Source organism: Crinia signifera, chromosome 1 (assembly GCF_055691185.1).
Source record: "Crinia signifera chromosome 1, ASM5569118v1, whole genome shotgun sequence".
NCBI classification, from domain to species: domain Eukaryota; kingdom Metazoa; phylum Chordata; class Amphibia; order Anura; family Myobatrachidae; genus Crinia; species Crinia signifera.
Window position 1 is genome coordinate 95,112,792 of NC_139217.1, and position 27,800 is coordinate 95,140,591.

The window sequence follows — 27,800 nt, forward strand, 5'->3', positions numbered from 1 at the left end:
AAAAGGGATTGTCCTGCAAAAATCAGGAGTTGGGAGGTACGTAATAAAGAAAAAAAACTGCAGGGCTTCAGTCACATATATTAGCCTTTGCATTAAAAGTGGGGGACAGGTGTGCTTTCACCTAGTGCCAGCGCTTGCCTTATGTTTAACCCCTTCCCGACATTTGACGTACATTTACGTCATGGCCGGGAGGTACTTCCCGACACATGGCATAAATGTACGTCATGAGTTTAAACTGTCACTGCGTCTCGAGACGCAGTGACAGAGGGACGATGTCTGCTGTCCCTGACAGCAGACATGTCCCTGCATGCCCAGGGGGGGCTGCGATGCCGCCCCCCCGTCGGCGATCGCTGTGATTGGCTGTTCAGTGTGAACAGCCATTCACAGCGTTTTCCTGTGTTACCAGCGAATCAGACGCTCGGTAACACAGGTGTCAATCACCGCCGGGCGTCAGGGGGCATGAGGGGGTCATCGGTGACGATGACACCTCACCCCACCCTCACCCCACCTGCCCCCAAGGCTGTGATTGGTCCGTGGGACCCACGGACCAATCACAGCCAAGGCGCGACATTTAAACTGACGGTGACTGCGCTGCAGATGCCATTCCGGTCTGGAATAGCGTGCAGAACGGTCACCGTGCCTGCCTGCCGTGAATACCGACCTGATCCTTGCTAATACTTACCTGATCCTTGCAAATACCTTACCTGATCACCTTATCACTGCTTGTAGCGTGCTGGACGCTTCCTGGATCTGACTTCCTGAGACTTCCTGCTGCTGCTGCAGTGTGATAGAGAGATAGAGAGATAGAGAGAGAGATAGAGAGAGAGATAGAGAGAGATAGAGAGAGATAGAGAGATAGTGACAGAGAGAGCTATATTTTGTGTCTGCTACCCCCCCTTTTTGGGGGTGCAGGGGTTTTCTATATATAAATAACTGTCAGTGCTGCTGCTGCAGTGTCATACAGTGATAGATAGTGATAGATAGTGATAGATAGTGAGAGGTAGAGAGATAGAGAGATTTGTGTCTGCTACCCCCCCTTTTTGGGGGTGCAGGGGTTTTATTTTATATATATAACTGTCAGTGCTGCTGCTGCAGTGTCATAGAGTGATAGATAGTGATAGATAGTGAGAGATAGAGAGATAGAGAGAGATAGTGACAGAGAGTGATAGAGAGTGTATATTTTGTGTCTGCTACCCCCCCTTTTTGGGGGTGCAGTTTTTTTTTATACATATAACTGTCAGTGCTGCTGCTGCAGTGTCCTAGAGTGATAGATAGTGAGAGATAGTGAGAGATAGAGAGATAGAGAGAGATAGTGACAGAGAGTGATAGAGAGTGTATATTTTGTGTCTGCTACCCCCCCTTTTGTGCTGATCAGTATATCTGTGCTGATCAGCAACTTTTTGGGGGCGCAGAGGTTTTTTTTTTATATATATACCTGTCAGTTGCTGCCAGTTGCACTGTCAGTTGCACCAAAGGTTGTGCACCTGCTGTCCCTCACTGGTAATCAGTGTCGCATCACTGATCACCTTTTTTTTTTTTTGTGAGTGCTGTGGGGTCTTTTTTTAATTTTTTTTTTACACACACTGATTTTGTGGGTGTCCTGTGGCCACTGTGCGCCGATCAGTGACGTACATCACTGATCAGCTTTTTCGGCACAGGGTTGATCAATTTTTTTTTTTTTTTTTGATCAGATTCCTGTTGCCTTTGAGCGCTGTTCAGTGACAGACGTTACTGACCAACATCTGTGCTCAATTTTTGGCGCAGGACCTTTTTTTTTTTTTTTTAACCCCTTCAATTTTTTATTTTTAACCCCTTCATTTTTTTTTTTTTTTATTGGTATAAAGTATTTTTTTTTTTCTGCACCACATACACACTACACACTACATACCCCCCGGATTGAAATAAAGTTTGTACCCCCCCCTACACTATACACGTGTTGAAACATTTCACTACCAGTAACACAAAAATAAAAATGGCATCCCAAATGTCCTCCCAAATGTCCTCCCAAATGTCCTCCCAGTCATCCAGGAGAATGTATTCAGTGGAGGAGGCATATGCCATGCTTGCCTCTGACTCTGACACAGGCAGTGATGCAAGCGGGGAATTTGAAGGATTCGTCTTAAGCTCCTCTTCCTCCTCTGGTGATGAGGGACCCCCTCAAAGACGCCCCCGTAGATCAGCTGAGATTCCCCCCCCAATAATTGATCTAGTATGGACCCCACCACCAGACAATTTTGAGCCCCAGGTTCCTGAGTTTTTGGCCATGCCAGGAATCCAATTTGATTCCACAGGTCTCAGAGAAATTGACTTTTTCAAATTATTTTTCTCTGATGATTTTATAAATTTAATGGTGGACCAAACTAATTTATATGCCCAGCAGTTTATTGCTCAAAACCCCACGTCATCATTTGCTAGGTGGACCCCTGTAGATGCAGTAGAGATGATGACGTTTTGGGGTCTGGTGTTTCATATGGGCATAGTAAAAAAGCCAGAAATTAGGCAATATTGGAGTACAGATGTTCTGTACAGTACTCCATTTTACCGTATGGCCATGCCCCGGACTCGATTTGAGACAATTCTTAAATTTATACATTACACCGATAATGCACAGTGCCCACCCAGAGATGATCCCACCTTTGACCGGCTATTCAAAGTCAGGCCGGTCATTGATCATTTCAGTGCCAAATTTGAAGAGGTGTACATCCCTGAAAAATTTATTTGTATCGACGAGTCCCTTATACATTTTAAAGGAAGGGTTAAATTCCGCCAGTACCTTCCCAGTAAGAGGGCAAGGTATGGCATAAAAATGTATAAACTGTGTGAAAGCACCTCAGGGTACACCCACAGGTTTAGGGTTTATGAAGGGAAGGATTCAAGAATTCAACCGCCAGAATGCCCCCCCTCCCTCGTAGGTGTTAGTGGGAAAATTGTCTGGGATTTAGTGCACCCCTTCCTGGATAAAGGTTATCACCTCTATGTGGATAACTTTTACACTAACATCCCCCTGTTTAAGGCCCTTGGTTCAAGAGGTACAGCAGCTTGCGGTACTGTGCGCAAGAACCAAAGAGGCCTCCCAAAAACGCACATTGCCCAAGTAATGAGAAGGGGTGAAAGCAGGGGAATATGCAACGAAAATATGTTGTTGGTCAAATATAAGGACAAGAGGGATGTCCTTATACTGACAACAATTCACGGAGACAGTACCACCTCCGTCCCTGTACGAGGTACCAGTACCCACACCGCAAAACCTAATTGTATCCTGGATTACAATAGGTACATGGGCGGAGTGGATCTTTCAGATCAGGTACTGAAGCCGTACAGTGCCCTGCGGAAAACAAAAATCTGGTACAAGAAGGTGGCCGTGTATATCATCCAGATGGCACTGTATAACGCTTACGTGCTATTCCGTTCTACCGGCCAGAGGGGGACATTTATGCACTTTCAAGAGGAAGTCATAAAGGGCCTAATATTTGGGAACCAGCAGGCAGAGGGCCCCAGTACTTCTAGTACTGGCCCCCGTATTGTACCAGGGCAGCATTTTCCTGATGAAATCCCCTCCACTGGAAAAAAGGGCAGGACACAAAAAAGGTGCAAAGTTTGCTATAAAAAGGGAATAAGAAAGCAAACTATTTTCCAGTGTGACACTTGCCCCGACAAACCCGGCCTATGTATAAAGTAGTGTTTTAAAATATACCACACATCTATGGAATATTAGGTTCATAATTTCACCGTGCTTCGGGGGTCTTGCTAATGCCACATAGCACCCACCATTCATTCCACCAGAATCTGAGCCGCAAAATCCAAAAATCACTCCTTCCCTTCTGAGTCCTGCCATGCACCCAACTGGTATTTTTTGGTCACATGTGAGGCATTGCCGTACTCAGGAGAAATTGGGGCACAGATTTTGGGGTGCTTTGTCTCCTTCATTCCTTGTGAAAATGAAAAATTTTGAGCCAGAACTGCATTTTTGTGTAAAAAAATGTAATTTTTCATGTTCACTGCCCAGTTTTATCAAAATTGGTGAAACCCCTGGGGGTTTGAAATGTACACTATACCCCTAGATGAATTCCCTGAGGGGTGTAGTTTGCAAAATGGGGTGACTTGTGGGGGGGTTCCACTGTATTGGTGCAACATAGCACCCACCATTCATTCCACCAGAATCTGTGCTGCAAAATCCAAAAATCACTCCTTCCCTTCTGAGTCCTGCCATGCACCCAACTGGTATTTTTTGGTCACATGTGAGGCATTGCCGTACTCGGGAGAAATTGGGGCACAGATTTTGGGGTGCTTTTTCTCCTTCATACCTTCTGAAAATGAAAAATTTTGAGCCAGAACTGCATTTTTGTGTAAAAAATGTAATTTTTCATTTTCACTGCCCACTTGTATCAAAATTGGTGAAACCCCTGGGGGTTTTAAATGTACACTATACCCCTAGATGAATTCCCTGAGGGGTGTAGTTTGCAAAATGGGGTCACTTGTGGGGGGGTTCCACTGTATTGGTGCTTGGGGGGTCTTGCTAATGCGACATAGCACCCACCAAAATTCCACCAGAATCTGAGCTGCAAAATCCAAAAATCACTCCTTCCCTTTTGAGTCCTGCCATGCACCCAACTGGTATTTTTTGGTCACATGTGAGGCATTGCCGTACTCGGGAGAAATTGGGGCACAGATTTTGGGGTGCTTTTTCTCCTTCATACCTTCTGAAAATGAAAAATTTTGAGCCAGAACTGCATTTTTGTGTAAAAAATGTAATTTTTCATGTTCACTGCCCACTTGTATCAAAATTGGTGAAACCCCTGGGGGTTTGAAATGTACACTATACCCCTAGATGAATTCCCTGAGGGGTGTAGTTTGCAAAATGGGGTCACTTGTGGGGGGGTTCCACTGTATTGGTGCTTGGGGGGTCTTGCTAATGCGACATAGCACCCACCAAAATTCCACCAGAATCTGAGCTGCAAAATCCAAAAATCACTCCTTCCCTTCTGAGTCCTGCCATGCACCCAAATGGTATTTTTTGGTCACATGTGAGGCATTGCCGTACTCGGGAGAAATTGGGGCACAGATTTTGGGGTGCTTTGTCTCCTTCATACCTTCTGAAAATGAAAAATTTTGAGCCAGAACTGCATTTTTGTGTAAAAAAATGTAATTTTTCATTTTCACTGCCCACTTGTATCAAAATTGGTGAAACCCCTGGGGGTTTGAAATGTACACTATACCCCTAGATAAATTCCCTGAGGGGTGTACTTTGCAAAATGGGGTGACTTGTGGGGGGGTTCCACTGTATTGGTGCAACATAGCACCCACCATTCATTCCACCAAAATCTGTGCTGCAAAATCCAAAAATCACTCCTTCCGTTCTGAGTCCTGCCATGCACCCAACTGGTATTTTTTGGTCACATGTGAGGCATTTCCGTACTCGGGAGAAATTGGGGCACAGATTTTGGGGTGCTTTTTCTCCTTCATACCTTCTGAAAATGAAAAATTTTGAGCCAGAACTGCATTTTTGTGTAAAAAAATGTAATTTTTCATTTTCACTGCCCACTTGTATCAAAATTGGTGAAACCCCTGGGGGTTTGAAATGTACACTATACCACTAGATGAATTCCCTGAGGGGTGTAGTTTTCAAAATGGGGTGACTTGTGGGGGGGTTCCACTGTATTGGTGCTTGGGGGGTCTTGCTAATGCGACATAGCACCCACCAAAATTCCACCAGAATCTGAGCTGCAAAATCCAAAAATCACTCCTTCCGTTCTGAGTCCTGCCATGCACCCAACTGGTATTTTTTGGTCACATGTGAGGCATTGCCGTACTCGGGAGAAATTGGGGCACAGATTTTGGGGTGCTTTTTCTCCTTCATACCTTCTGAAAATGAAAAATTTCGAGCCAGAACTGCATTTTTGTGTAAAAAATGTAATTTTTCATTTTCACTGCCCACTTGTATCAAAATTGGTGAAACCCCTGGGGGTTTGAAATGTACACTATACCCCTAGATGAATTCCCTGAGGGGTGTAGTTTTCAAAATGGGGTGACTTGTGGGGGGGTTCCACTGTATTGGTGCTTGGGGGGTCTTGCTAATGCGACATAGCACCCACCAAAATTCCACCAGAATCTGAGCCGCAAAATCCAAAAATCACTCCTTCCGTTCTGAGTCCTGCCATGCACCCAACTGGTATTTTTTGGTCACATGTGAGGCATTTCCGTACTCGGGAGAAATTGGGGCACATATTTTGGGGTGCTTTTTCTCCTTCATACCTTCTGAAAATGAAAAATTTTGAGCCAGAACTGCATTTTTGTGTAAAAAAATGTAATTTTTCATTTTCACTGCCCACTTGTATCAAAATTGGTGAAACCCCTGGGGGTTTGAAATGTACACTATACCCCTAGATGAATTCCCTGAGGGGTGTACTTTGCAAAATGGGGTGACTTGTGGGGGGGTTACACTGTATTGGTGCAACATAGCACCCACCATTCATTCCACCAGAATCTGTGCTGCAAAATCCAAAAATCACTCCTTCCCTTCTGAGTCCTGCCATGCACCCAACTGGTATTTTTTGGTCACATGTGAGGCATTGCCGTACTCGGGAGAAATTGGGGCACAGATTTTGGGGTGCTTTTTCTCCTTCATACCTTCTGAAAATGAAAAATTTTGAGCCAGAACTGCATTTTTGTGTAAAAAAATGTAATTTTTCATTTTCACTGCCCACTTGTATCAAAATTGGTGAAACCCCTGGGGGTTTGAAATGTACACTATACCCCTAGATGAATTCCCTGAGGGGTGTACTTTGCAAAATGGGGTCACTTGTGGGGGGGTTCCACTGTATTGGTGCTTTGGGGGTCTTGCTAATGCGACATAGCACCCACCAAAATTCCACCAGAATCTGAGCTGCAAAATCCAAAAATCACTCCTTCCCTTCTGAGTCCTGCCATGCACCCAACTGGTATTTTTTGGTCACATGTGAGGCATTGCCGTACTCGGGAGAAATTGGGGCACAGATTTTGGGGTGCTTTGTCTCCTTCATACCTTCTGAAAATGACAAATTTGGAGCCAGAACTGTATTTTTGTGTAAAAAAAATAATTTTTCATTTTCACTGCCCAGTTGTACCACAATTGGTGAAACCCCTGGGGGTTTGAAATGTACACTATACCCCTAGATGAATTCCCTGAGGGGTGTAGTTTGCAAAATGGGGTCACTTGTGGGGGGGTTCCTAACTTTTAGCATCTTATGGTGCCTAGAAACCTACATGGTGCCTAAAAAATAATCTCATAAAAAGGAGGCTCCAAAATCAAGTAGGTGCTCCTTCTATTATGAAGCCTGTGGTTTGGTCACCGTGCACACTAGGGCCACATATAGGATATTTATGAAAACAAAAGAATTGGGGGAATCAATTTTCAGTCACATTTCTCTAGTAAAATGTACTGTGTTCCTTAGAAAAATGTATTAAAATTGCAAATCTGCAAAAAAAAAGAAATTTTGAAATTTCACCTACACTTTGTTTTAATTCCTGTGAAACACCTAAAGGGTTAACAAACTTCCAAAATGCTGTTTTGAATACTGTGAGGGGTGCAGTTTTTGAAATGGCATCATTTATGGGGGTGTCTCACATACAAGTCCCTCAAAGTCACATCAGAACTGAACTGGTCCCTAAAAAAATCAGTGTTTGAAATTTTCTTGAAAATTTGAGAATTTGCTATTCATATTGTAAGCCTCCTAGTGTCCCAAAAAATTAAAAGGAAGTTGAAATAATGATGTCAACATAAAGTAGACATATGGTCTATGTTAGTTATTCACTATTTTGAGTGGTAAGATTATTTGTCTCACAAGCAGAAAATTTAACATTTTGCAAATCGCTAAATTTTCCATTTTTTCACGATATTTTGGTATTTTTCACAAAAAAACACAGACTGTATCGACCCAAATTTACCACTAATTTGAAGTACAATGTGTCACGAAAAAACAATCTCAAAATCACTGGGATAAGTAAAAGCAAAAAAAAGTTATCCCCACTTAAGTGAGACATGTCAGATTTGAAAAAAAGGGCTCTGTCAGGAACGCAAAAACTGGCTCTGTCAGGAAGGGGTTAATGCTTTTTCCTTCAATATATAGACTTACAGTACACTGGTCAGAATAGCTCTGATAACTTTTTGGTATCCAAAGTCACGAAGAACACACTGTACTGGATATCTATTATGGCGCTAGAACTAAGGTACTTCCTTATCTTATGCTATGGAACGTACGTAGCATCATCGTCCCCGCGGACTCGCTTCACTCACCACGCTTCGGGCTCGGTGGCTAGCTCTGCTACACTCGCCACAACTTTACTAAAGGTAATAGATGGTGGCATGGACACAGGATTTGTAACGGTTCCCTTGCCGAAAATCCTTATGTACCGGGGGACAATGATGAATATATTGGCTAACGTAACTAGCGTAGCGGTGTCCGCAAAGATGAGGAAGTACTAGAAATATTGTACAGTACAGCAAACATTTCAGCACCTAATTCCAACATAGACTGACAATACTGTATTTGGAGATGTTGAAGATCTATACTTCAGACAACACCTTTATTATCTGATTAAAGTCAGACCTTTATATCTTCAAACAAATTGCCTCATAATTCTAAAGCTAAGATTGAAAACCAATATAATGTCATCTTTTATGAGCTTTAAGGATGTCCAAGACTTTGCCCAATTACTAACAGAAAAACCACCTCAGAAATATTCCCCAAAGCCTAGTGATGCTGAAGTATTGATACACAATTAAAAGCTAACATTTAGGAGTTCTCTTGTCATTATATGTATTTGTAAAAAGAAAAACTGGTTTCTAAATCTGTTTATCATTGCACTCATATAACAAAAACTAATGTTGAACAATATAATATAAAGTTTATTCCGCTATCTTGTATTTGGATAACAAGAAGTTGGCTCTGGTTTATAACTCCCCATGTCTGTCATATCTCAGAAGAGCAGCCAACCGGCAGATGTAAATCCCCCCCCCCCCCCCCCCCCAGCCCCCGAGTGTATACTAAGCCCCTTGGGGACTTCTAATGTAAAGCATGGTACACATATGACAATACTGGTCGAGTCCCCCGTATTTGAAGGTCTCATCTGAAATATTCCAAAAACCGTGTTTTTAAAGAATATTTCAGATTTTTATTTTTCCCCCTCTTGCCCCTTTTTTCATACTTACCAAGTCCCCCGATGTCCACGGCAGCCTTCAGGATCCTCTTCAGTGTCTTGAGCGGTCCCAGGAGTGCATTGTGCGGGTGCACGGGCGCGCAAACTCGCGCAATGCACCCATGGGACCACTGAAGAAGTTCCTGAAGGCCGCCGTGGACGCTGGGGGACACAGTGAACACCGCGGGATGCCTGGGGAACATCGGGGGGATCAGGTAAGTATGTTAATATATATATATATAAAAACGTAAAAATCCCTTATCCAAGATGCTCATGGTCCCGAGCATTTTGAATAAAAAATTCTCAACCTGTATAACAATATCCAGATGATGGAAGTGTGTATCGTTAACAATATAGTGCATATACACATACACACTAGACCTCACCTTATGCACAACAATAATTGTTATCTTTAATCATAACCCACCATGAGCATTATTTATGGTGAGTTGCATTATCTGACATTCAAATGCAATTATATTGGGATTGGTATGTATTTAAAAAGTGGTCAAATATACCCTAGATGCAGCAACGCCAATGCAATAATACTAGTACTACTGTATGTACTAAGTAGCCTGATATAAGACAGGTATAATGTGTCTTACTGCACAGTAGGGAAATCCATATATAAATCCAGTTATTAGATTGATAGAGGTAAAATACACAGAAGCTCAATATTCACATTTTGCAAGATTCATTGTAACAAGTGTGTTTTCTGTACTAAGCAAGTTGATATCAGAAGACTACTTATTCTGTAAAAGATGTCCACTATAATTCTCCTCTTCCGCTGTGCGGGGAAAAGTATTATTACGTCAATTTATATTTCTTCTCCCCTCTACAGACACCACCAGCAGAACACAGGCTGATTCTGAAATGCAGCCGCAATTGGATGAGAAGTAAATATAATACAGTATTATTTATTTTGTCTCAGTAGTCAGTCTATAACCCAGGATATCAGAGATCAACATCAACCATTATGTTCGCCTTGGCTGCTTCTGCATGAACTGTAAAATAGATTCTTGCGAGACACTTCTGGAGAACTGCGGACTAGCTATCCTGTTCCCAACCCTCAATTAACCTGAGCCTTGTTAGAATGATTGTTATTGGTTTACAAAGTTTATAATGTAGAATAGTTATTATAGTTTTGACTTAGGTTGCTGACTATATCATGAAAACAATATATAAACATGCACACATTTTATATACTGTACACACACACATATATGTATAGTATATTAGAGATGTGCACCTAACACTTTTCGGGTTTTAGTTTTGGATCTGTATTTTTTTTATAAAATTCATAAAAACAGATTTTTAGTTTTTAGTAATATTAACCTCAATAACATTAATTTCCACTTATTTCCAGTCTATCCTGAACACCGAACACCTCACACCTCACAATGGGCCTTATTCTAGTTCACTCTTTCTGACAAAATCCTTCTTAGATGGACAAAACCATGTGCACTGCAGGTGGGTCAGATGTAACTTGTGCAGAGAGAATTAGATTTGGGTGGGTTTTACTTCAAAGTGAGATCTATATTGCAGTGTAAAAATAAAGCAGCCAGTATATACCCTGCACAGAAACAAAATAATTCACCCAAATCTAATTCTCTCTGCACATTTTACATCTGCCCCCCTGCAGTGCACATGGTTTTGTCCATCTAAGAAGGATTTTGGCAGAAAGAGTGAACTAGAATAAAGCCCAATATTGTTTTTAGGCCAAAAGTTTGCACAGAGGTAGCTGGATGACTATGCTAAAAGACACAAGTGGCCCGCACAAAACGTGGCACATCTAGGAGTGGCACTGCAGTGGCAGACAGGATAGCAGTTTTAAAAACTAAGCCCCAAAGAGCGAATAGGGCGTGATTCTAGTCTGTTTGGTCCCTGGTGAATTCGCTCATGTTTACGCTCTGCGCATATTCGCATGTCCAGGACTGTTTGGATGCCTTCTGCGACTTGCATAGTTGCCAAGGCGTTTGCACAGGGGGGGCAGGGGTGTTTGCATGGGAATTGCCCAGACTTTCCTGGGTGTTCCCACAAAATGCTGGGTGCATCCAGGAAAATTCTGGGCATCTCCATGTGAACGTCACAGGATGTCAGCCACCAGCCCCATTTTCAAACTGGATGGCACAAATATAAAGTCAGTCAAGACTGACTCATATTCGCGAGCAGAGAAAAAATCATTTGATGGTTGCGACCATCGAATGATTTTGGCCTCCGTCCGCGCAGAGCGAGTCAATCAGAATTGCCCCCATAATGCAAAGAATAGAGGAGATAAATTCACTGCATCTTTGTAGGAGCTGGCAAAGACAAGATGGAGTTGTTGAGGAAAAATCAATGGATGCTCAATGTAGGCTAATCTGACAGACATCCTGGAGAATGATACAGGCAGGTGTGGGATAATATCATTGCGTCTTTCTTTGTAGGAGCTGGCAAAAATGTGGGCAAGTGTGAGATGAAGTCACTATGTTTTTGTAGGAGTTGGAAAAGATGAGGAGGAGCTGAGGGAAAAAAATGGATGCTCACAGTAGGCTAAACTGATGTATAGATCCTGGAGTAGGATACAGGCAAGTGTGAGATCAGGTCATAGCATCGTATCAGCGGAGCTCCAAAGAGCACATAATGCAAAGAAAAGAGGTGCAAGATGGAATTGTCCTTGGGCCCTCCCTCCCTCACTTATATTGTATGAACAGGACATGCACACTTTAACAAACCAATCCTTTCATTTACAGGGTCTGCTACAACAATTTCAACCACACAGGAATGTGGCTCAAAAATTGGTTGATTTGGGCCCCCACAAAAAAAATCCTCATCCTCCAATTCCTTAACCCCTTTAGTGTGTACTGTACATCCTCATCCTCAGTATTAATTCATCCCCACTGGAATCCGCCATCACTGGTCCCTCTGTACTTTCTGGAAGCAAACTTTGACGGCCATCCCTGACAAAGTTCCTGGCTGCACTAAAAACTCTTTTGTCTGACAGGCCTACTTATATGCTGTCACCAATATATTATCCTATACCATTCTTTCAATGGTGACAGCATTATATGCACTGACAGAATATATGTCAGTAATTGAAGGCAGCTTGTTCAGTCCAGACCAGATGTCCAGACTTGGAAGGGCTCCATCCACAAGTCCCACATACTTAGCAGAATTGCTCTGGTTTAGCTCTTCCTTGACTTTCAAGCTGGCAGTGTCTGAACTGACTTCAGGTGTGGCAAATTCGAAGGGTTGGAGAACCTTGCATGACATGGAAATCATTCTCCACTGCACTTGAGCCAGGTGCATCCCCCCTCCTTTGCTATGTCATATATGGATATAAAGATTTTAATGTCATTTTGCTGCTCCTCCAACCTCTGAAGTATATAGAGGTTAGAATTCCACCTTGTTACTACCTCTTGCTTCAGGGGATGGCAGGGCAGGTTCAATAGGGTTTGTTGGTGCTCCAGTTTTTGACATGCAGTTGCAGAATGTCGAAAGTGGCCAGAAAATTTTCGAGCCACCAACAGAATCTCCTGCACTCCCCTGTCATTTAAAAAAAAAATCTGCATGACCAAATTAATTGTGTGAGTAAAACATGGGATGTGCTGGAATTTGTCCAGATGTATTGCTCGCACAATATTAGAGGCATTGTCAGATGTCACAAATCCCCAGGAGGATCTAAGCGGGGTAAGCCATTGTGCGATGATGTCCCTTAGTTTCTCTAAGAGGTTACCAGCAATGTCACTCGTACAGAAACCAGTGATACACAGCGCAGCCTGCCTAGGAACGAGTTTTATTTATTTATGAACAGTTTCTTATATAGCACAGCATATTCCGTTGTGGCTGCTACTGGTGCCACTGCTGTTGTTGCTGCGTAAGGCAATATATCTACCCAGTGGGCTGTCACAGTCAAGCAGTCCTTAGATTGCCCTGTTTCACTTGTCCACATGTTTGTGGTTAAGTGGATCTCGGAGATCCTAATATATCAGTGGGGGTTTCCAACTGTAATCCAAAGTCTCCCACTCTGCAGCACATTGGAGTAAGTACGGGAGTCTGGGTGAGTGGTAGGTAACAGCCCTGAAAATTAGAGTTTGTATACACTGGATACAGTGTAGAATACAGTATTAATATTTAACAGTACAGATGGTCTTTAGTACAGGCTGTTTCAAACATTTAAATAAGATAAGTGATCAGGAAAAGGTTAAACATGCCATAATAAATAAATAAGTACACAGACATAATAGAACCAGTATGCACTTTCTAAGCTCACATTCTCCCACCTCATATTAAGACTCCTGTCTCTTCATCCTGGCAGCTACTCTCTGGTTTATTGCTATGTTTGAGGGCTCAGATCCACACACACACACACACACACAGAAAACTTGGTAGAAGAAGCTGCTCCCACTGGGTATGTGCAGCAGCTCTGCATTGTCCCTTACACTGCATGATGTGGTGGCAGCTTTATTGATCATCGTATATACCAGTGTTATTGATGTCATAATTTAAGGCACTTGCCAAGAGGAGGGGGGTTTCTGTGCAACTAGAACCCCCCCCCCCCCGTGTTTGCCTATGTATATATAGAGAGAGAGAGAGAGAGAGAGAGAGAGCGTGATAGTCATATTATAAGCAGCCACATTTCAAACTTAATAAAAAAAAATACACATATATAAACAGCTTTTCAGCACTTATCCCTGGAGCACCTTCTGTTTCAGGCAAAGCCGACCTGCAGTTTTTCCATGTGACCTGTTTTTGTTTTTGTATTTGAAAATTAAATGATCCCATTTAGGGGTATTTACTGGTGGATGTGATGGATTTCAGTAGCATGTCAGCAGAATTACCCAGATATTATAAGGAATCATAAGATGTTTTGTGCAATTAGTTTCTGGTATAAAACTGTGCATATAGCAGATGTATTCTCGGTGAGGAAGACCGAGAATAAGATAATATTTATCTGTGTCAGTTAGTACAATGCAGTGTTCTAACCCAGTACCCAGAGGGAGTCCGTCCTATAACGAGGAAGTTACAGTAGCTATAAAAAGTATTATCCGCCTTTGGCATTTTTCAAATTTTACTTTTTTACATGGTGGAATCAAATGGATTTATTCTGGAATTCCTAGCAGTCATCAACAGTGAAATGTCAAATAAAAAAAAAAAAAAAAAAAGTACAATTGTAAAGCAATAATTAATCACTTGCATAATCACCCCATTAATTTAAGTTCATTTAATACTTGGTAGAAGTAATTACAGCTTTCAATCTACTTGTATTAAGCTGAGTACACACTATGGTCCTCATTCTAGTTTGTTCGCGTCCCTGCGCGTTTGCACAGCGGAGCGATGTTTAGTGACTGCACATGGGCATAAACATGTATACGCATGTGCAGTCACATTGTGCGAGCGGGTGCAGCTAATTGTTTATTCGCCGACCTGTTTACAACTAGCGGTGCGGGTGGGGGGCAGTGCCCATGGGAACGCCCAGCATTTCATGGATGTCCCCATGAAAACACTGGGTGTTCCCATGCTAATGCACCAGTGATGGGGGGTGGGCAGCTGTCATAAGCAAATGTCAGCTGCCCGCCTGCTCCCCATACAGGGACCTCCAGATCTAAGACACCAGAAAAGTGTCTTACTGTAGGTCTGAAAATGGTCAGCGACCATCAAATGATTTTGCCCCGCATGCAAAGCTGCGAATGGATGTTTATGCTTAACATCTATTTGCATGCATGCAGGAAAATCAGCTTACAAGGGGGGGGGGTGGACATTCATGCTGGCCAGGGGTGGCATTTAGATGACACGCAAAGCTACAAATTTTGCAGCTTTGCGGGTCAACCAGAATTAGGATCTATATATGCTCCATGAGCAATATCATAAGTGTTTGTTAGGACTCTGCCAAGTACAGCGTGCACCGAGGGTTACCTTTCAGTTTTCTCGCAGGGAAGTGAGTAAAGGGTATCAGGGGCCAACACAGGGGCGTAACTAACTATTTAGCGCCCCCCCCCCCCCCCGCCGCACGTTTATTCGGCGCCCCCCACCCCCCACCTAACCTGCCCCCCCTTCTTACCCGCGATCTGCGTCGTCTCGCCCGGCTCTCTGTCGGGACCTTCCTGACGTCACGGTCCCGGCCGGCTCCTGCTGCTACAATGAAAACGGACTCTTAGAAAATGGCTGCCCCCATACTGCAGACAGAAAACTGTTTGCAGTATGGGGGCAGCCATTTTCTAATTGTCAGTTTTCATTGCAGCAGGAGCCGGCCGGGACCGTGACGTCAGGAAGGTCCCGACAGAGAGCCGGGCGAGACACAGACCGCGGGTAACTATAGCCCCGCAGCCCCCCGGCGGCGCCCCCAATTTCTCTGCGCCCCCCCGCCACCGCGGGGGCTGCGGAGCTATAGTTACGCCACTGAGCCAACAGGTAGCTGGGGGGGGAACTTCTCTTCAGTACTTGGTGGGTCGGATCCCCCGAGTACAGAACATGGGCTGTTCAGATGACCATGTCAGCCTACCAGCTTTTGCCAGTTCCCATCAGCCAATCACAGCCCTCTGAAAGGTTTAAAGCTGCACATTCATTTTCGGCAAAATGCCAGTGCAACCCTTTAAACAGCTTGTATGTGAAAAAGTGCCCTAAGCTCCTTTCTCTGTGTTTCAGCATTTCTTCAGCCTGGTAATTCTGCAGTCCATCTGGTAATTCCCCAGTCCAGTCTGTCTTGTAATTGTCCATTCCGTCTGGTAATTCTCCAGTACAGTTCTTGATTCTACAGTTCATCTGGTAATTCTCCAGTCCAGTCCATCTGGTAATTCTCTGGTCCAGTCCATCAGGTAATTCTCTGGTCCAGTTCTTCAGTCTCCATTCAATCTGGTTATTCTCCGCTCCAGACATATAGTAATTTCCCGGTACAGTTTTTCATTCTCCAGTCCATCTGGTAATTCTCCAGTACAATTCCTTAGTCTCCTGTCCATCTGGTAATTCTCTGGTCCAGTCCATCTGGTAATACACCAGCACAGTTCTTGACTCTTCAGTCCATCTGGTAATTCTCCGATCCAATCCAACTGGTAAGTCTCTGGTCCAGTCCACCTGGTAATTCTCTGGTCCAGTTCTTCAGTCTCCAGACAATTTGGTAAGTCCCCGGTACAGATGACTAGTAATTTTCCGGTACAGTTCTTCAGTCTCCAGTCCATCTGGTAAGTCTCCTGTACAATTCTTCAGTCTCTTGTCCGTAGTAGTAAAAATAATTTTGATAACTCTTACAATTAATATGGAGTATAATTGAAGTTCTTAGCACACATTTGCGCAAATATGTGGGCCCATCCACCACGTCCAGGTGAACTTCATTAGATGGGTCCCTAACATTTCTAATACTAACACATTATTCAAATTTATCTAGGTCTTACCTTCAAATAGAGCCCATATTAACATGCAGTCAGCAATGTAGGAACCTATGCTAATTAAAACACCTGAGGGTAGATGGGAGGGGTGCCAGTGCCAGAATGAAGGAGCCTTACCTTCAGTGTACAATATATACACAAATATTTGGGAAAGAGGGGGGGACTGGACTGCACACCATATTTTTTAACATAATGAGAGGTGCTACCAAGTTAAGGCTTCTAGTACCATACAGGAAAAAAAGAACAATACTGATGCACACTCTAGGTGCTAAGAACACTGATAGTAAAAATAATTTTGATAACTCTTACAATTAATATGGAGTGTAATTGAAGTTCTTAGCACACATTTGCGCAAATATGTGGGCCCATCCACCGCGTCCAGGTGAACTTCATTAGATGGGTCCCTAACATTTCTAATACTAACACATTATTTAAATTTATCTAGGTCTTACCATCAAATAGAGCCCATATTAACATGCAGTCAGCAATGTAGGAACCTGTGCTAATTAAAACACCTGAGGGTAGATGGGAGGGGTGCCAGTGCTAGAATGAAGGAGCCTTACCTTCAGTGTACAATATATACACAAATATTTGGGAAAGAGGGGGGGACTAGACTGCACACCATATTTTTAAACATAATGAGAGGTGCTACCAAGTAGTCCCATACAGGAAAAAAGAACAATACTGATGCACACTCTAGGTGCTAAGAACACTGATAGTAAAAATAATTTTGATAACTCTTACAATTAATATGGAGTATAATTGAAGTTCTTAGCACACATTTGCGCAAATATGTGGGCCCATCCACCGCGTCCAGGTGAACTTCATTAGATGGGTCCCTAACATTTCTAATACTAACACATTATATAAATGTATCTAGGTCTTACCTTCAAATAGAGCCCATATTAACATGCAGTCAGCAATGTAGGAACCTGTGCTAATTAAAACACCTGAGGGTAGATGGGAGGGGTGCCAGTGCCAGAATGAAGGAGCCTTACCTTCAGTGTACAATATATACACAAATATTTGGGAAAGAGGGGGGGACTGGACTGCATTAAACCTGCAAGACTTTTATAACATGGAGCCTGTCAGTAACCACGACCCAAAGCCAGACCAGCAAAAATGCAACTTTTATTTGTAGGGGAAAGCTTTCAACTTTTAGTGAACTCATATGCAATTACATTGGCCTACTTTGTAAAATGTTCGATTTTTGTGAAAAAAACAGAAATTTCACAAGACCTGACAAAAATCATCTCTCATTACATCCCAACATATATATTCTTTCCCTATTCTTTGATCCTTATGATGTATTCACCAAATTCATGCAAATGCACCAAGTAAACTCTCACAGATGTTTATTTATTATAAAATTAATTGAGACACTTTAATCGTACTCAGATGGATTTTGGTCAGATGCATGACCTCTGAAGATAAACTTATTGCAGCAAAGTTTGTTTAGTCTATAATTTTTATTTTTTGTTAACATGACTGATTATGAGTTTTATTTAATGTCAATTAATATTTACTTTTATTTAATTGACATTGTAAAGCAATTTGTGTTGTACAGTGGTACAAATTCCTGACTAAGGGCCTGATTCAGCACGGATCCCAAAAGTAAAATATTTCTCTACTTGGCAAAACTATGTGCATTGCAGGAGGGGCAGATGTAACGTGTGCAAAGAAATTTAGATTTGGGTGAGGTGTGCTCAAACTGAAATTGAAGTTTTAAAATAAAGCAGCCAGTATTTATCCTTTTGATAAACAGTTCTCATGACTGTTGGCAGTAATGCTCCTATGGAGTGGCCAATGTAATCAAAGATACAGTTGTTTCAGAGGTGGCCGGAAATAAAAAAATTCTTGCAATGGGCTGATGGTTGTCGCACACACCGTGATTTGGCTAGACATCTTGAGTAACCTGGTGGCTACTCAGATGTTCGTTGTTCCTCAGATGCATTAGCGGAGCACAGAAGCTAACAGTGGGGGTCTTTTTAATAAAGATGCCTTCTGCAGCTTTACCAGAATTTCACAACAGCCGCTATATGCACAGACATGGGCCCTTATTCTGGTTGGTGCGGATATGTCCGCGTGCGTTCGTTCCGCCGATGTTTTGTGTCTGCGCATGTGCAGAGGCATATCTGTGCATGTGCGAAAGGGACATACGCAGGGCCGGTGCAAGGGTATCCGGACTATTTGTAGACAACAAGTAGATAGACAGCCATTAGGTCGACACCATTAGTTCGACAACTCAATAGGTCGACATGCTTTTAGGTCGACATACCATTAGGTCGACATACCATTAGGTACCCCCCCGGAGCATAGGTGGTGCCGGCTGAAATCCCCCCAGCGGGGAGCGGGCGGCGCGGGGGGAGCAGGGACCATGCCACGGGCGGGATAGGAGAGGGGAGAGGGAGGATGGATCACACAGACTTACCTGCTCCCCGCTCCCCGCTCCCTGCTTTCGGGTACCTCTTTATGGTACCTCAGCGTCTCAGTACCGCCCTCCAGCGGCCGGCGCCCTAGGCAAATGCCTAGTCCTGCCTAGTGGTGGCGCCGGCCCTGGACATACGTCCAAATTCCACATGAATTGTTTACACTACGAACAGGGGGAGGAGAGGGGCGTGAAGGGCTGTTTGGCCTCATTAACATATGCATACGCCCCGCGTTTCATGGGCGTTCCCATGAAAACGCTGGGCGTACATATGGTAATGCGGCCTTGACGCACGTGTAGGGGGCGGACATATGACATTGCCGGATGTCAGCTGCCCGCCCAGATCCCTGCTTTTGCATGGAGAAATGCCCGAGTGGTCTAAGCTTGGGGGAGCTGCCTGACCGCTCGGTCCTGCATTCGATGGTATGCGACCATCGAATGATGGGGGAGGTTCCCAGAGATGGAGGAGGTGTATACATGAGAAATCCACTCGTGCTCCGTGCGGTCAGCGGCTTACCGCATTCGGACGGAGTGAGCGATCCGTACGGAAGGCGGGTTTTAGGACGCACGGTCCTGGCCGCATATTCGGCTCCGGTCGCACAGACCAGAATAAGGCCCATAGAGCCTGTGCTATAGATTCCACCTGTGTATCAACCTCTTTTTTTTTTTTCGAGATCTGAACTGACAGGAGACAAGACCAACGTGTTTCCGGACTTGGATTAATTCAGTTTTGAACCCCTAAGTCAGGGCCGGCGCTACCCACTCAGCAGCTCCTGCAAAGCAGGGAGGCGCCATGCTGAAAAGGCGCTGTCTCCCTCCCTGCTCTGCTAAAGCTGCCTCAGCCCCCACTGTCACTGCCTCCTGCACGCCGCCCACAGCGCCTGTCTGACAGCGGGCAGGCGGCAGTATAAACAGCTGCTCCCTGCACCGCGAGTGCACACAGCCTGAACGCCGCCCGCAGTGACTGTCTCACAGCGGGCGGCAGTATGGAGAGGCTGAGCAGCTCCCTGCACTGTGCACACACTGTCCTCCTCCTGCGACCTGCCCCCTCTTCCTCACGGACAGTTGCACTGAGGCATGTAGCCCGTGAATGCCTGGATGACATGTCATGCCCGGATCCACCCCCTACCCATTGCTCCCTGTGCCTGTCAGCTGTCAATCAAATGACGAACAGGCAGCAGTGCCCCCTCCCCTTCATTCCCTCTTCTCAGTGTGCTGTGCCAGTCCCACTGCCAGTCCTCAACACTCCGCCCCCTCTATCTTCTCCCATCTCCTCCTTCTCTCCCCTCCTTTCCCCCTCAGTCAAGAGAGGGGTGTAATGTGCTGCATATACTTTTTGTACTGCTTTCGGATTGCATCGCACACACATTGCATGCATGCCGTGTGATGCGATCTAGCCCATAACGTATGCGATTCTCGCAGCGTGTATGGGCACCTTTTACTGCCTGCAACAGTGGCGTGTGGTGGGGTGAGGCAGGTGAGGCACAGCCTTTCCTATCATACTAGCGCATATGCCGGCGTTTTGAATTGATAAAGTATGTCAAAAATACAAATAATTTATAAAAAAAATCTTATTTTTATTATTCTAATGATTTTTATAGTCAAAACGCTGGAGTAAAAAGTCTATGGCAAGTGAGGCAGTGCCTCAACTGGCTACCTTTTCTGCACATCTCTTATCAAAACTCAGTGAATCTCCAGCAGAACACACTGCTGCACATGTGTATAATGCTGGTATGTACCCCATGGCTCATATATGGCCCTTATTCTGATCGGTGCGGATATTCCCGCATTCTTACGGTGCGGTCCGCACGCCACGGTGTTTTGCCGCGTGCGGCCATCGTCCGTAGAAACGCCCACGGGTCCTCCGCATTCGGACGGACTCACTCTTTAAGAACAGGGCGTGTTTACGGACGACATACAAAGCATGCGTGTGCGGGAGAAACACTCCGATTCGGCACGGTATTACAGAGTATTACAGAGTATGCTCGGGAATACCGCATCCGAACGGGAGCCAAGCGGTGCTACCGCACGTAAGCGGAGTATTTACGCCAAACAACCCACTATGAAGTATCTTCTGCTATACATCACATGACCCACTTATTCAATTACCTATCCTCATAAAAAACTGCTTATTTGGAATTGGAATCAATTAGATTCCAATATATCCTTACAAGCATGCCTAACACATGCATTGCACACATTAACCCTTACAGCAATTGAAGTGCAATGGTTTGTATTACACCCTGTGTAAAAGATTATAAACAATCTACACATATACTATTTAAAGTGCAAATAAAACCAACAACTGTGAACTTGCATAAAGAATTTATTAAACCACACAATTAACATAACTAAAAAAAAATAGAAAATTATAATTTAAAGAAGCTGATCTTTCAGGTCCTGCAGGTCTGCTTGAGCCAGCCACAGATGGTGCTCCAGTCGCAGGAGGGCCCCACGCACCCCCTCATCTGCCGGTGTGGTGTCATCTGTGGGCATGTCAAAGGGGCAACAATTAGTCATGTTATTCTTGCATACATTTCACATACTGCGACATAAATTGCACAAATGCTTGGTGACATGTGTGTATATATATATATATCTATGTAGAGCATGGGTCCTCAAACTGCGGCCCTCCAGATGTTGTGAAACTACAAATCCCAGCATGCCTTGCCACAGTTTTGCTATAAGGAAGTGTTAAAACTGTGGCAAGGCATGCCGGGATTTGTAGTTTCACAACATCTGGAGGGCCGCAGTTTGAGGACCCATGATGTAGAGAGATAGAGACACACATAGATAAATAGATATGACACATACATATATACATACATGCTAACTTATTTACTACATACTGTCTTTTTCGGCCTATACCCTTTACTCTGCAGAAGACATAACAGTCATATTGTTTCTTCTCAGTCACAACCCACCCATGACTAACCAATGACAAGCAGGTCATGGCCTCCGTCAATAAGAACTTGTCACAATCTGCTCAGTCTAAGTTCAGTGATGGTTCGTGGCATGGGAGTAATGCAAATGTCAGGAATGCACAGTACACATCCTCAAAATCATAATTCTGTCTAAAGCAACCTACAATTCTGTGAGGGAAAAATAAAAATCAGAACTACAGGGGGTGTTTAGGTAGAGGAGGCTCCTGGGACACTGGCAACTTCTGACTCCATTCCAAGGTAGGCCGGGACATACTCCATTTATAGCATACATCCTAGAGTTTATAAATAACATTCACCAACAATATAGATTCCACTATTTGATGGGTCATAATCAACGCTTGCAGCAGGTGAATTTAATCCACAAATGATCCACTCATCCCTTTACGCCAGGATCCTGTTTAACTACAACGGTTATGTGGCAGTCAAAATGGAGCTCCACGCCATCCCACAAACCGGTGTAATTCAGAGGTGTCCTGGATGAAAGGGATGCCTTGGACACCCCATCTAACCCGTACCTGTATCTGTAGCTACCCACTTTGGGGTCTATATGAATAGTATGGGAAAAAAATTTTTTATCACCAGTGCTACATAAAAAATACCAGTACAACTACTTCATGAATGATGCATTATGTTAACATACCGATCTGCTGATCTTCCGGGGCCTGGCACGCCTCCTCCCCTTCATCATCCGAGTCCTCCGGGGCAACCGTGGCCTCCTCCGAACCCTCCTCCGCCAGCTCCTCTGCACCAACAACCTCCTCCTCCAACACCTCCTCCTCCTCCTCCAACACCTCCTCCTCCTCCAACACCTCCTCCTCCTCCAACACCTCCTCCTCCTCCAACACCTCCTCCTCCTCCTCCTCCTCCTCCTCCTCCTCCACCTCCTCCTCCGCCACCAACACCTCCTCCTCCGCAACCAACTCCGCTTCCACATCCTCCTCCACCACCTCCTCCTCCTCCACCACCATCTCCTCCTCCTCCACTTCCTCCTCCTCCACCATTGCCGCCACCTCCTCCTCCTGGTCTTGGGCCTCCTCCTGTGCCAGGGCAGCCTCCGCCTCTTCACGGGCCTGTTGTGCTTGGGCTCGTGCTGTGTGTTAGAAAAAAACATCATGGTCAATGTGGGGTCATTGGGGCACATGTATTAATCCATAACAAGACATACATGGAAGGGTGATAATGATGGCAAACGATGCAGGAAAGTAGCTCCTTACTGTTAATGGATTCAAAATTGTGACATTTAAAGTAGTATGTGATTGGTAGTAATTTGTTCACACATTACAACCCAGGCATTTAGCAATGTGTAACACATATTAGATCTGGCACATTGTATGCATCATAATCCTCAATGCTATGGCATTACATATAAAAGCCACATGACTGCATGTTAACCAGGAAGAAGCACACATAACAGTCTATGGACTTTTAAACCCATGGACACCCACTTATCATGAGACACATTTTATTGTTTATATATGCTATGTTGTAAGTGCGAAATTTCATAGCTAAAATACTCACATTCAGCAATTTCGCCCCTGAGTTGCTCAAGCAGCTGGGGCTGGCGCCTGCGGAGGTCCGACCACCGCCTCTCCAGCTGCCCGAGGGACCTCCGCACCCGAGTGCGGGCGTAAATTCGGCGCCCTGCCGCTGCATAGGCCCTCCGCTTATGCCTGTTGGTTATGAAGGGCCCTGCACGGCCCAGCCTTGTCTCCATGACGGAGACAAGAACCCTCAGCTCCGCATGTGTGAAGGGTTCTGCCCTTCGTGTCTCCGCCATGTTGACAATGGCATCTATCAACCAATCAGCTGGTGGCATTGGTTGATCACAGTTATTTGTGTTAATAACTTTATTGTTCATCTTTACATGAACAGCGTCTCTGCGCCAACACAAATGGTGAAAAATTCGCTTGCCTTCAAAACAGTAGTGTTGATGTATGGCAATGAACAAATCTGATATATATAAAACACAGTGTGTATGCACTTAGCAAATCCAATGACGCCTCGCTCCGCCAAGCAACGCGTGCTATAGCTTAGCAACGCATAGCTGTACTTAGCATTATTTACTCTATGCATCTATGTGTATGCGTACATTTATGTGTAAAAGACACATACACACACTTGCAGGTATCCTGAGACCAGCATTATACAACAGCCCTGCCTGCCTGCCTGCCTGCCTGCCTGCCTGCCTGCTCCTTGAAATGTTGAAACATGTGAATAAATTCTAATATCATATATATATAGATATATATATAGATATATATATATATATATATATATATATATATATATATATATATATATATATATATATATATCTGCAAACAAATCAGACATCAACACATGAAAAAATCCAAAACACATTACAGAATAAATCAATGTACTCACCAGTCATCAGGGATAGTATCAACTACAATAATGAAGATATAACAAACACATAAGATCCCTTTAACAAGGTATAATAATTAGCACCAATATTTATCTTCCCCCCAAACTAAGCACATATGATAAATATCTCCTATTTCTTTGCCATTAGGAGGGCAGGCTGGCTAATTTTCGTGTTGTAACACTGACAACTAACACACTGTACTTATTTGAAGGGGTGATTTGTACAATAATTGGTGTGTTCTGTCAACTCAATAACATGTACCTGAAGTATCTTTGCGCCACAGAGTCCCGCAGCTGGTATCCCCTCCGGCATTCAGGGGCGCGGGATGGGCGCATGGGCGGATCTTGCGGCTCAGATGGTACCTCCCACTCATCAAAGGGTATCTCACGCCGCACAGCAATGTTGTGGAAAAATATACACAGGCCCACGATCCTCGACACCATTTCAGGCGCATATTGTAAGTCACCACCAGTGCGGTGGAGCACTCTAAATCGACCTTTTAAAAGGCCAATTGAGCGCTCCACCACTTGCCTGGTGGCAACATGCGCCCGATTGAATGCCTCCTGTGGGCCCGGTGCTGGGTAGCTGTACGGCGTAAGTAGCCAGGGCGTACATGGGTAACCGGAGTCACCCAGAACCCACGCATCACGGCCTTCCAGCTCTTGGAGTCTATGCCATATCCCGGTTTGTCGGATGACATGAGAGTCATGGGCACTTCCGGGAAACTTCGAGTTGAAGGCGAGAATCTCCATGGATGGGCCACATACCACCATCACGTTCAGTGAGTGGAACAATTTGCGGTTCCTATATATCTTCTCACTTCGAGATGGAGGCACAAATGGTACATGGGTGCCATCCACAGCCCCTATCACATTAGGGAAGCCAGCAATTTGATGGAAGGCCTGCTGGCTTCTGCGCAGGGTCTCGGTGGCAAATGTCATGGCCATGAAGTGCCCCTTGCGCCTGAACATGGCCGACGTCACACGCCTCAGGATTCGGCAGAAGGCCGGCTGAGATATTCCAGCAAGTACTGCCACTACTTGTTGGAATGATCCTGAGGCGCAGAAATGCAACACCGCCAGCAGCTGTGTGTGAGGCGGAATTGCTGTCGTGATCCCGTGTAGAGGTTCCAGATCGCTCTGAATTAAGGTGAGCAGATCCAGAATGACATGTGGCGGTAACCGGTACCTAGTAAGTACCTCATCATCGGGCATAGCAAACAGAGTCACCCGTGTGCGATAGATTCTAGCACGTCCTGGCCTCCTTGGCCGACGAGTGGGGAGAGCCGCAAGTGCCCTTAGCCTCCTCTCCATGTAGCGCATAATAGCTTCAGCAACCTATAAAGAAATGAACATAAATACTGATGCACCTATGCACATAATGGCCATATCCCACTACAAATAGATTTGTAGCCTTCAATACGTACAATAGATGGGCGCCCCATGAAATCCCGCAGATCCATTTGACTCTCTAATGATGACACAATAATATGAACTCAATACACACCGTCCAAAACACACAGATAAAGGTGTCAGCATTTTTTGCCGACATCATGTACTATGACACATTTCATCTATTGCTGGGACATGTTGTCCTGCAATAGATGAACCCACACAGGTTTAAGCCCTGTGAGTGAAATAGTGAACATGTGACATGTTGCAATAATAATACACCACTTTGCTGGCCCAACAATCTGTAGTCAGTGAGGCAATAGTGCATACATTCATACACTTACATTGTTAATGGATATCATATCTACAAGGAGCATGGAAGAGCTTACCTTAGACCCTGACAAGTCCAGATCTGAAGACAAATGATTCTAGCAGGAAGACATTATTTATAGGGCTCTCACATGTGTGGTCTATAACAGTAGAGATGAGTATTGCATGACTTGTGGCCTGGATTCTCTAAGGGAATGGGCTACTTTTAGCTTGCACTAAAACGCCACAATACCACAGTAGTCATGAATGAAATGTCATGTCATGCTAGCAAATAGCATGTGTATTGAGCAATAGTCACAGGTGTATCAGAAGATTCTATGCAATGTTAGCATTGGTGACCAGTATTTCATGTCGAACTTTCGCCAGGTTTTACACAATGGAATTTCCGCCACCGTATGCGGCGCGAAAAACCAGCGACGTACGCTCACGCACGGAACGCAGCTGCCGCTGATGTCCGCCAAACAGATTACACAAACAGTATATAAAGGTGTATTAGAAGGTGACAATGTTGTTGCTAACATGTCTGGATCCCAACCAGAGGTGGACCCAGTGCTGCAGCAACTATTTGACCAGATGGACTCCAGCACCACCTATGTGCCACTGCACATGCGGGCAGTGGGTAATGAGGAGGCTGCTGGCCCTTCTCCAGCAGGGGAACCTGCACCTGACCATTCTACAGCAGGGCAACCTACACCTGGCCCTTCTGCAGCAGGCCAACCTGCAGCTGGCTCATATCCACCATCAGCAGAATTGTTTGGAACACAACAGGGGACTTCACAAGGTAGTACCATGGCCAGCACTTCAAGTGCAGCGACTGGTGCCAGGGGGCGTGGCCAGGGACGTGGCAAGGGGCGAGCCAGTGCAACAGCGGAACCACCCAAAAAAAATAAGGCATATGAAGCACAGGAGCTGGCCATCCTGGTTCCCCGAGCACGTGATTGGATAGAGTGTCCATCCGAGAGGCTGACACACACACGCAGATGGAAGATTTGGGAACAGATAACGGCAGAGATTAATGAAGTAGCGCCACAAGTTCGTGAGACGGACCATGTGAAGAAGAGGCAAGTTGTTTTGTGATACATGTGGCCAGTAATAGCCAAGTAATGATTGAATTGATGCTTAGATGCATTTAGCAAATGGCCCGTGAGGTTGTTACGATACACATACATTATTGCCATGTAATTTCATTGTGAGTTAGAGTAGGGTGATTGTGAATGTGTATTGTAACGGTTGATATCATAGTTGCATGTAATATTATATATGGGACAATAATCACATGTTGTAATATGTAGCACAGAGCAATGGCTGCAACAGCTAACATTGGGAGTGACATGTATTAATATGTCAACTTACATTGCAGGTGGCAGGACTTCAAAACCAACCTGAAGAGGAAGCTGACCAAGCGGTGGGACCACAGCCAGACATCTGGGGCCGGCCCCATGCCATCAGGGCTAGAGCTCACCCCCCTGGAGGTGATGGCCGAGAGCTGCATATCAGTTGAGGAGACCTGGGGGGTGAGCACTATGGATAGCGAGGCCCCAGCTGAAGTGTTTGCGTCTTTTCTGGAAGGTAAATATTGGTCATGCCATAAACTTGTGCAAGTAATTATCGTAGAATGTCTCCTAATTGTGTTTATCTTTGCCCACAGACACCCCACCGCTTGGTGACGACTCTGTTCAGGAGGTGGAGGAGTCCGTGCCACCTGGCCCCAGAGGTAGGCCTGTGCAGCAGCAGGCATCGGGCCAAGCCGATTTGGCCGCCTTGGCCGAGGTGCTTGGGGACATC

General features: G+C 44.7%; 1 long non-coding RNA gene across 1 annotated transcript in view; it reads left to right on the forward strand.

Annotated features, from left to right (window-relative positions):
- LOC146058429 (uncharacterized) overlaps positions 1-27,800 on the forward strand; it is a 91,643-nt gene that overhangs the window by 29,039 nt on the left and 34,804 nt on the right. Inside the window, exon 4 of the long non-coding RNA XR_014469860.1 lies at positions 10,016-10,070. This is a non-coding gene — a long non-coding RNA (uncharacterized LOC146058429). The remainder of the gene's footprint in view (positions 1-10,015; positions 10,071-27,800) is intronic.